Raw genomic sequence first — 8526 nt, forward strand, 5'->3', positions numbered from 1 at the left:
GAGTTTTTTTCCTTTTTTGATTTTTTTTTTTTATATAAAATATTTAATAAAGGTTTGGTGGAAACTTTATTTCTCATTTTGATATGTCCTAAAATTTGCTGGATGGGCCAGCGATTTTTAAGTAAAAGACGTTGAACTATCCAGCAAGTTTTAAACAACGAGGACTGTCCGCTGGTTGATGCGTGGCAGTCAAAACTCACCGGATGGTCTAACATCTTTTACTTAAAAGTTATTGGACCATTCAACGAGTTCTGCACTACCTGAAAAATGTAATTTTTTTATTAGAATTATTTGGATCTATAGATATCGATTTCAATTGATTTCATTGAATACAACAAATGATCAAAAGAATGAATTTTGAATAAAAATATTTATCACTTAGTTTTTAACTTTTTGGGAATATATGAACTGATAAATTATTGTAAAAATTTCGGTAGGGTTTCCTCTTAAAATCGAGTATATCAATTCATGCTTGCACATGTTCAAAGAAAACAATTTTCATCGACAATCGATATTAGTATTTTCACAATTTTTATATACCAATGTTGACATTCACACTACATTGAATTAATGTAAAAATTCCGGCAATCGATAGCAGTAGTATGCGCAGTTGAAGATGATGTAATTAGGTAACATTATGCAAATACAAAGCGGCCTATACGATCTAGAATAATAATAACAAAGATAAAAAGGAAAAAGGATCTAAAAATTTTGGCGAAGTACACATTCACAGTACATTGAATTATTGTAAAAATTTCGACGGAATCTTCTCTTAAAATCGAGTATATCCATCCATATTTGCACCTGTTCAAAGAAAATAATTTTCATCGGCAATCGATATCAGTATTTTCATGACTTTTATACACTAATGTTGACATTCACGCTACATTGAATTAATGTAAAAATTCCGGTAATTAATAACAGTATTTCATAACATTCATGCACAACTGCATACATTGAGACTATGCAAGTAATAGCTTCCAATTACAAATACATATTGGGGAATAACAACTAAATATCCCCAATTACAAAGAAATAATGTAATGAGGCTATATAAATAAAATCAGAAGAATCGGTGTAATACAAATGAAATCAAAAGAATCGGTGTTATACAAATGAAATCAAAAGAATCAGACTATTGTACAACACAATATAGTCATAAAGTACAAATACAACAAATCTCAACTCAAGTGGCACACGCAGGTCATCTTCGGTGTCGAGGTGGCTGTTGTCTGTGTTCGCCCTCTCCTTGCTGGTCATCTCCATTCGATTTCCTGCTCCGTAGTCGACATGTATGTCTATTATCTCTATCCTAAGGTACTGCATCATCATTATCCATATGAAGCGGATGGGGAGATGACTCATATAATAATGCAGGACGGGAACGGAGTGGCATGACTAGTGCATCCATGTCCTCCGCATCTAGACTATCCTCCGCATCTAGACTATTGTCCAATAGGAATGACATGGATGGGGTGGTAGTAGAGTTGGACAGGTTACTCAAACCTGAAGGCCTGGAGGATAAAGAAATATTTGCAGCATACGGTCTGCTATTGGATGACCCCACAATATCAGCTCTCGTCAAACATGCATAGGGTGCTGACGGGTCAAACACGTACTCACTCTGTACAATAGGCAGCTCATTGGATTGACTTCGTGAACCACTAGATGCGTAGAGCATGTCCTCCTCGTACTGAAGCTCCTTAACCTCCTCGTGTAGGCGGGTCAAGTCGAGGTACTTGGGTTCGTCGTTTGTCCTTATGGACAATCGTCAATCTAGCTCTCACCAATTTGTGTACTGTAGGATCTTAAGAGATCAGATCTAGCTCCTACAGTATGTCAGCCTGCAATATAGAATAAAATTTAGTTAGTACATTCACATCATAAAGTTCACATAACAAAAGTACAATGTGTAGGTTAATATCTACTTACGAGACTTATATATACAACACCGATCCTGTCCACGAAGCATCGTATGATGGACCTATACCACCTCAAGTATGGGTCATTCGGACACAAAAGACCATCCTCCAGCTCCACTGGGATGATATGTTCTCTCCGATGCTGTCATGCATCCGCATACATCTCGTGCAAAGTCGTCTAGTTAATCACCCCTCTCCGATACTGTATGGAGGTCATACGCATGTAGATGTACCCCTGATTTCAAGAAGGGGTCGGGAATGCTCTAGCAATAGCCAAACTGCCTCATAATTCGGTTAAGGAGATTCCACTCGACAATATGAAAACATATGAGTGGCACTCGGGCTACCCACAAGTCACTCCTGACGTGATAATTGATGGGTAAGTCGACTATAACCTCATCGGTGTATAACCTTTATATGAACTGCACATAAATAGAAAAAAAAAATTAAGTGGATTATACATATCTCCTACAAAAAAATCGTGATTTGTTAAAGTTGAATACCTCTTTTTCCCGGTGCATGTCCAATCCGAACTTGTACTAGGGCAATGTATGTTGCAACTAATGGCGCCCTCATGTCGTCCCTCCATCTGTACAAAATGAAAACTTAAATATTAGAATGTAACAAGAAGTAAATATTTTGAAGTAGTATTCATAGTGCTTAAAGTACAACTCCATTGTAACGGATGTTGTTACTAACCAGCATGCTAGTGGTACTGGGTCAATTAGAGGATTGTCTGTAGCCCTTGCAATATGCAGCATATTGAAGCACAAAGTAGCTAGAGAGGGGCATCTCTCCCATGCCTAGATCTGTAGTAAACATAGAGGACCACAAATCTCCCACCTTGACGAGTGTGTGGCGTGACACATCTCTCTATACAGCCACGCCAAAGTCGCTAATCCCCAACTATATGAGCGAATTTGTGTAAGGTCCTCTAACAGTGGCAGGAACATCAAATGGGCAAATTTGCGCAACAGATTGCAAAATAACATCCCACATATCAACTGCAAAATGTGGGCTTGTGCAAAGCATACTACATTCTTAGCACCCGCATTTGCCGGCAAATGAATGAACCACTCCTGTAGATAGTGCATGTGAATACGGGCACTGTGCATCGCGGTGTTAGTTGGCACAACCCCTAATAGCTGGTGGCACATGTGGCACAATGCCACTCGTCTCTGTCGATCTGTATCACCGTCTGTTGGTACACACGTATGACCAATGATGGGCCTTCCGTAAATGGGCAGGTCGAGCAATATCACGACGTCCTTTAACATGATCGTCGCCTCACCGTGGGGTAGGTAGAAGATATGTGTCTCTAGCCTCCATCACTTCATGAAGGCTATGACTAAATGCCAATCCAACTGGATATGGCCAATACAGTAAATACTGTACAATCCCACCTCCCAGATCCATGTAATGATGCGATCATCCGCATAGAATAAGTGCTTTAAGAACTGTGTGCCCCCTCGGCAGTACAAGGGCTTCGGGTGACGCTCAAACCATGCTCAGATGGACCGGTGCTGCTCGATCAACGTCAAAACTGAACAATCCCTTAACCCTAGATCGGTGCTGCAAAATAAAAAAGTTGAATAAAGTCACTATGTAAATCAAATAATATAACATAGTAACATATTCTATAAAATGAGGCTTGTGTAGACATTATCAATCAATGCGATGAGCCAGCTCCATCCCTAGGTTGAGTCCTTCTTGGACACCTTGTGCGGTTATGTCCTTGTTCATGACATATGATGTACGTGTTCTTCTTCCTACCTTCCCTTACGTCCATCTTATTATGTAGACGTGAGCTCCTAGGCCGACCTTAATGCTTAGCTAATGCAGGATTTGCTTGCAATGTTGGTAACAAGGATGCTGGCCAGTATGTTTCATGCCTAATCAGGTTAAAATCAGCTGTGTATGTCGCATAGTGTTCAACAGTGTTGTAGCATGAGTGAACAAACCTAACAACATTCAACTGTGTTTCAGCACATGCAAGCTAACAAGTGGGAGCAGGGAATTGTCTCCACATATAACTGCACAGTTATATGTGTCGCGTTAGAGCTGTGTGCATCCAACAAAATGCGCAAACCATAGTCATTTGTTATAAGAGCAACCTTATAGAGTACTGTGTCATTTAACCCCCATATAAGGTATCTTGCGGTCACCCGCAATGCATATTGGTTTGAATCAATATGCAAATATTTGTATATATTCGCATACAATTTGTTTAATTTAGTCTTATCGCTAATTCAAATTGCTTGAATAGGCTTAGTACCTTTAACTAACACTTTTTCCTCCTGTGATAAATTCCCCACCCCCCTCCTCGGCGCCCCGTATACAACAATACAATCACCGGAACATTGCTTGAGCTTTCTGCCATTTAGATCGACCCTCAGGAAATAGTAAAGACCTACGAAAAACAAAAATGTATATATAAGCACATAGCATAACATGAAGTTATTGTCTTTATTGGTGATTTTCTATTTTAATTGCAAATACACAACACGAGTTTATCTCATTTTTTTAGTGGGGTGAAACAGTTCATCTTAATCCAAAATTGGTTGAATAACAAACTGTCATTTCAAAGACTTATGGTAGAAACATATGAAATCAACAATTCAACAATTTCAAATTTTAATTTCACAAAATTATTTGATATCTTATCAAACACAAATATTTTACATGGTATATTTTCCAAAAATAAGAATCAAACTAGAACTTCCACAATTTTATTCGATTGCATGGTATCTTTTCCACACTTTTAAAGAATCAAACACAAACATTTTATATGGTTATAATCAATTATATTATAACCAATTCCAAAAATAAGCAGAAGTATAAATTGGACATGAAAAATCTAACTAATAGCAACAAAAAAAAATCAAATTCAACACAAGAACAATTGCACATGAAAATAATAACAAATTCAAATAAATTAAATAGGAAAACAGAAGAAACGCTAACCTCAAATTAGGGGTTTGCAAATGATGATTCTAATCACAAAATTTGGTTCAATACAACCAACTTGAATGTATTAAATAATAGTGTATACCACAAATTAACACAATTTTTGAATCAAACAAACGAATCTTAATGAAATAATATCAAAGTTTAAGCTTGAGGTTAAGGAAACATACCTCATTTCCCCTTTATATAATACCTTCCTTCCCAACATTTGGTTCTTCTTTGTCTCACAACGGTCTCCTCTTTAATTGGCTGAAACGGTCACTTGCTGCAGCGTCCAATTGTCTAGCTGGCATTCGTAAGACCTGCTGCTCTGCACTCTGTAATTTCGCGAGAAAAAATGAGAAAGAAAGCTTAAAAAATCAAAGCAAAACTCGTTGAATGATCCAGTGATTTTTGCTGTCATGCATCAAACAACGTCCGACCTTCCTAGGCAAAACTTTCTGGATGGTCTAACGAATCTTAAGTAAAAGACACTAGATCATCTAGTAAGCTTTGGCTGCCACGCGTCAACCAACAGGTAGCTCTCATTGTTTAAAACTTGCTAGAGGGTTCAATGCCTTTTGCTTAAAACTCGCTGAATGGTCCAATGTTTTTTGCTTAAAAATCGTTGGCTGGATGGTCTAACGTTTTTTGCTTAAAAATTACTGAACCATCCAGCGATTTTTAATTTGTATTAATGTGGAAAATAAAGTTTTTACTGCACATTTATTAAATATTTTAATATAAAAAAATCAAAAAGAAAAAAAAAAAAATCTAAAAGTTCTAGTGTAAATATACCCGGGGAAAAAGAAAATGTTCCATTGCTTTTTAATCTCTCGTTCTAGTTGTAGGGGCAAGTGGTCAATTTTTTCGCACAGAAGTTTGTGGTCTCTCTTGGTTAATTAATAATTTTGTTAGCACAGTCAGTTTCATGAGAAAGGAGGAAATGGAAAATACGGCCTGCACTTCCACAAACCACACAGTGAATGAAGAGTAGTTTTTCCAATAAGATTATGAATCCATCGATCAGATGCCAAACATTTAAACTCCTAATAGTAAGAATTGAGTCCAACAAAATATCAGGGGACCGTGCTATTTGTGACCACTTTTCACTTGTACTATTTGTGATTCACGAATTTCAAAGTCTAGGTGGAAAACTTTGATTCCTGACAATGGGTGAAATCATTCCTCTCACAGGGATGGAAAGCTTTGATCCTGATAATTGGTGAAATGTGCTCTCGATGCTCAACCTGTCTTAATCTAAGGGAAGAGTCACTGTTGATGTCCTGTTCACAGCGGCAGCTGATTGTCTGCTATATATAAAGTAGGGTTTAACTTGGGGTTTTGAGGTCTACCAGCTGGGCAAAACCAAGCGGGAAAATCCAACTAACAGTCTTCTACTACCTAGGATTCCTAGCTGTCCAAGCACCTACCTTTCTGGCTTCTTCTGTGCAGGTGTACTTTTTATATATTAGGTATTGCAATTGAACTCACTGTTCTACTTTTTAATTAGGGCTAGTGACAGCAAATGCACTGGAGCTTTGTTTCATCAACAGCTTTGTTTACACCAAGCAAAAAAAAGAAAAAAAAAAGAAGAAGAGATTATAGTATTTGGGTGCTACCATTGCAGCAGAAATTTTTTAAGGAGAGAGTTCACACTCCTCAATGATCATGGCATTTTATATAGAATTGTCACTATGATTTTTTAATCATAAATTAGAGTGATCCTTATCGTGAGTTTAGTGTCTAGAATTCAAACATTAAATTTGAACTTGCATGCATTTAATAAAATGCAAGATAAAATTATATTGAATTGCATCTAAATGCATACAAATTTAAATTCAAGATCCAAAATTATGTTTTTAAACACAATCTCCATTAATATTCATATTCAATGTAAAAATCTTAAAACTCTAATTATTGATATGTCCCAATAAAAAAATATTTAACATCCATCTCTTATAAATTTAGGAAAATACTTAGCATTACAAGCTATGTGACGAATAAAAAGAGGAAGAGTGTGACATAGGATCATTGTCGCGACATTCCCGGGGAGCGAAGATGCCCCGGGGTGAGTGAAATAAAAAAGTGTTTTTAACTTTAATTTTCGTGAAAAATGGAAGGTGGAGTCGCTACTAACCTTTTTTGAGTGTGGTTAAAACACTTGATTACTATCCAATTAAGGGTAGAATCGATTTGCGTTACCAAAGCGGGGATCGGCAGTTCGGTTATGTGAGAGGAAGGTACAAGCACCCCCTACACAGCTGTTCTATGAATGGTATATAATTAATTAAAAAATTATTCCCAAATTAAACTTAATAGCTTTTTTATTTTACTCCTTTAATGAACAAATTGCCTAAGTATATACAATTGAGTCTACAAACATGACCATGAATAAAAATCCTAAAAGCTAAGTGCGATATAAACAAACATGGAAACAAAAAATAAAACAAATTAGGGAAATAGAAAAACATAATAACAATATGAAAACCAATCAAGTCCTAGGATCCATATGTGAAATATACCACAATAATTAGTTGAACTTTACCATTAACATGCAACAACAAATATGAAAACAAAACAAATCCTCCTACACACTTGCAATCATTGAAACCCTAGAAGAGACGTGCTAATACAAACTTTCAATATAACATAAGATGGTTAAAACCCTAATAAGCCATCAAGACCTGAAATAAAACGACTCCAATTATGAACATAAAAAAATAGTAAGTAACACCACAAATAGATGCAAATTTACAATTATAAATAAAAATACTAAACAATACGATAATAACCCAAATAAAATAAAAAAAAACAAGCATATAACAACAAGGAATATGGACATAAGATCATGAAAGAGTTAAATAGTACGCCCAAGGCCCTAATGAATAGACAACAAATATATAACTATGATGAACATTTATATACGTACTTAAATAATACAGCCATAAAAACCTAAATGAATAAATAATAAAATGTATAATAGTGGTGAATACGAATATACAAAATCAACAATATAATAACATAAAGTCTAAATGAATAAGTAACGACCATTACGTAAAAAATACTAAATCATGATAACAATATTGAGTAATGCAACAATAATCAACAAATATGAGCATATAACAAAAATATTAAATAACAATAAACATGACTTTACTTAATATAGCTTAGGATTATGTCAGGTGCCGACGGCGGAACGTCTAATCGGCACCGCAACATCCGTAAGCACAAATATAAGTAAGAAAGAAAAAAAAATGATATATCGAAGCAAAAAAAAAAAAAGTGAGAAGCTCGGGAGGCGGATTCATCAACGGAAATCATAAGATCTCATGACAAACAGCCAATTTAACCTCTTGGCGTTTATTTAGCTACAACCGTTTTGGTGAGCCAAGATCAAGGGCACCAATCGCCTTAATCTCGGCACATGTAGCCGTATATGGTGGTGTGTGTTTAAGTGTGTGTATAAGTGTGTGCATGAATGTGTGTTAAAGTGTGTGCATGAGTGTGTAAAAGTGTGTACATGTGTGTGTGTAAAAGTGTGTACGTGTGTGTGTAAATGTGTGTGTAAGAGTTAGTATGTGAGTTAGTTAGTGAGTTAGTATATGAGTTAGTGAGTGATTTAGTTTAGTGAGTGATTTAGTATATGAGTTAGTGA

The 8526-nt window shown here is 36.0% G+C and overlaps 1 non-coding gene across 1 annotated transcript; it reads right to left on the minus strand.

Annotated features, from left to right (window-relative positions):
- Positions 1–8149: 8149 nt before the first annotated feature.
- LOC131156884 (small nucleolar RNA snoR109) lies at positions 8150–8248 on the minus strand. Its single transcript, XR_009137148.1, has one exon. It is a non-coding gene; the product is annotated as a small nucleolar RNA snoR109 (small nucleolar RNA).
- Positions 8249–8526: the final 278 nt, after the last annotated feature.

Source organism: Malania oleifera, chromosome 5 (genome assembly GCF_029873635.1).
Source record: "Malania oleifera isolate guangnan ecotype guangnan chromosome 5, ASM2987363v1, whole genome shotgun sequence".
NCBI classification, from domain to species: domain Eukaryota; kingdom Viridiplantae; phylum Streptophyta; class Magnoliopsida; order Santalales; family Ximeniaceae; genus Malania; species Malania oleifera.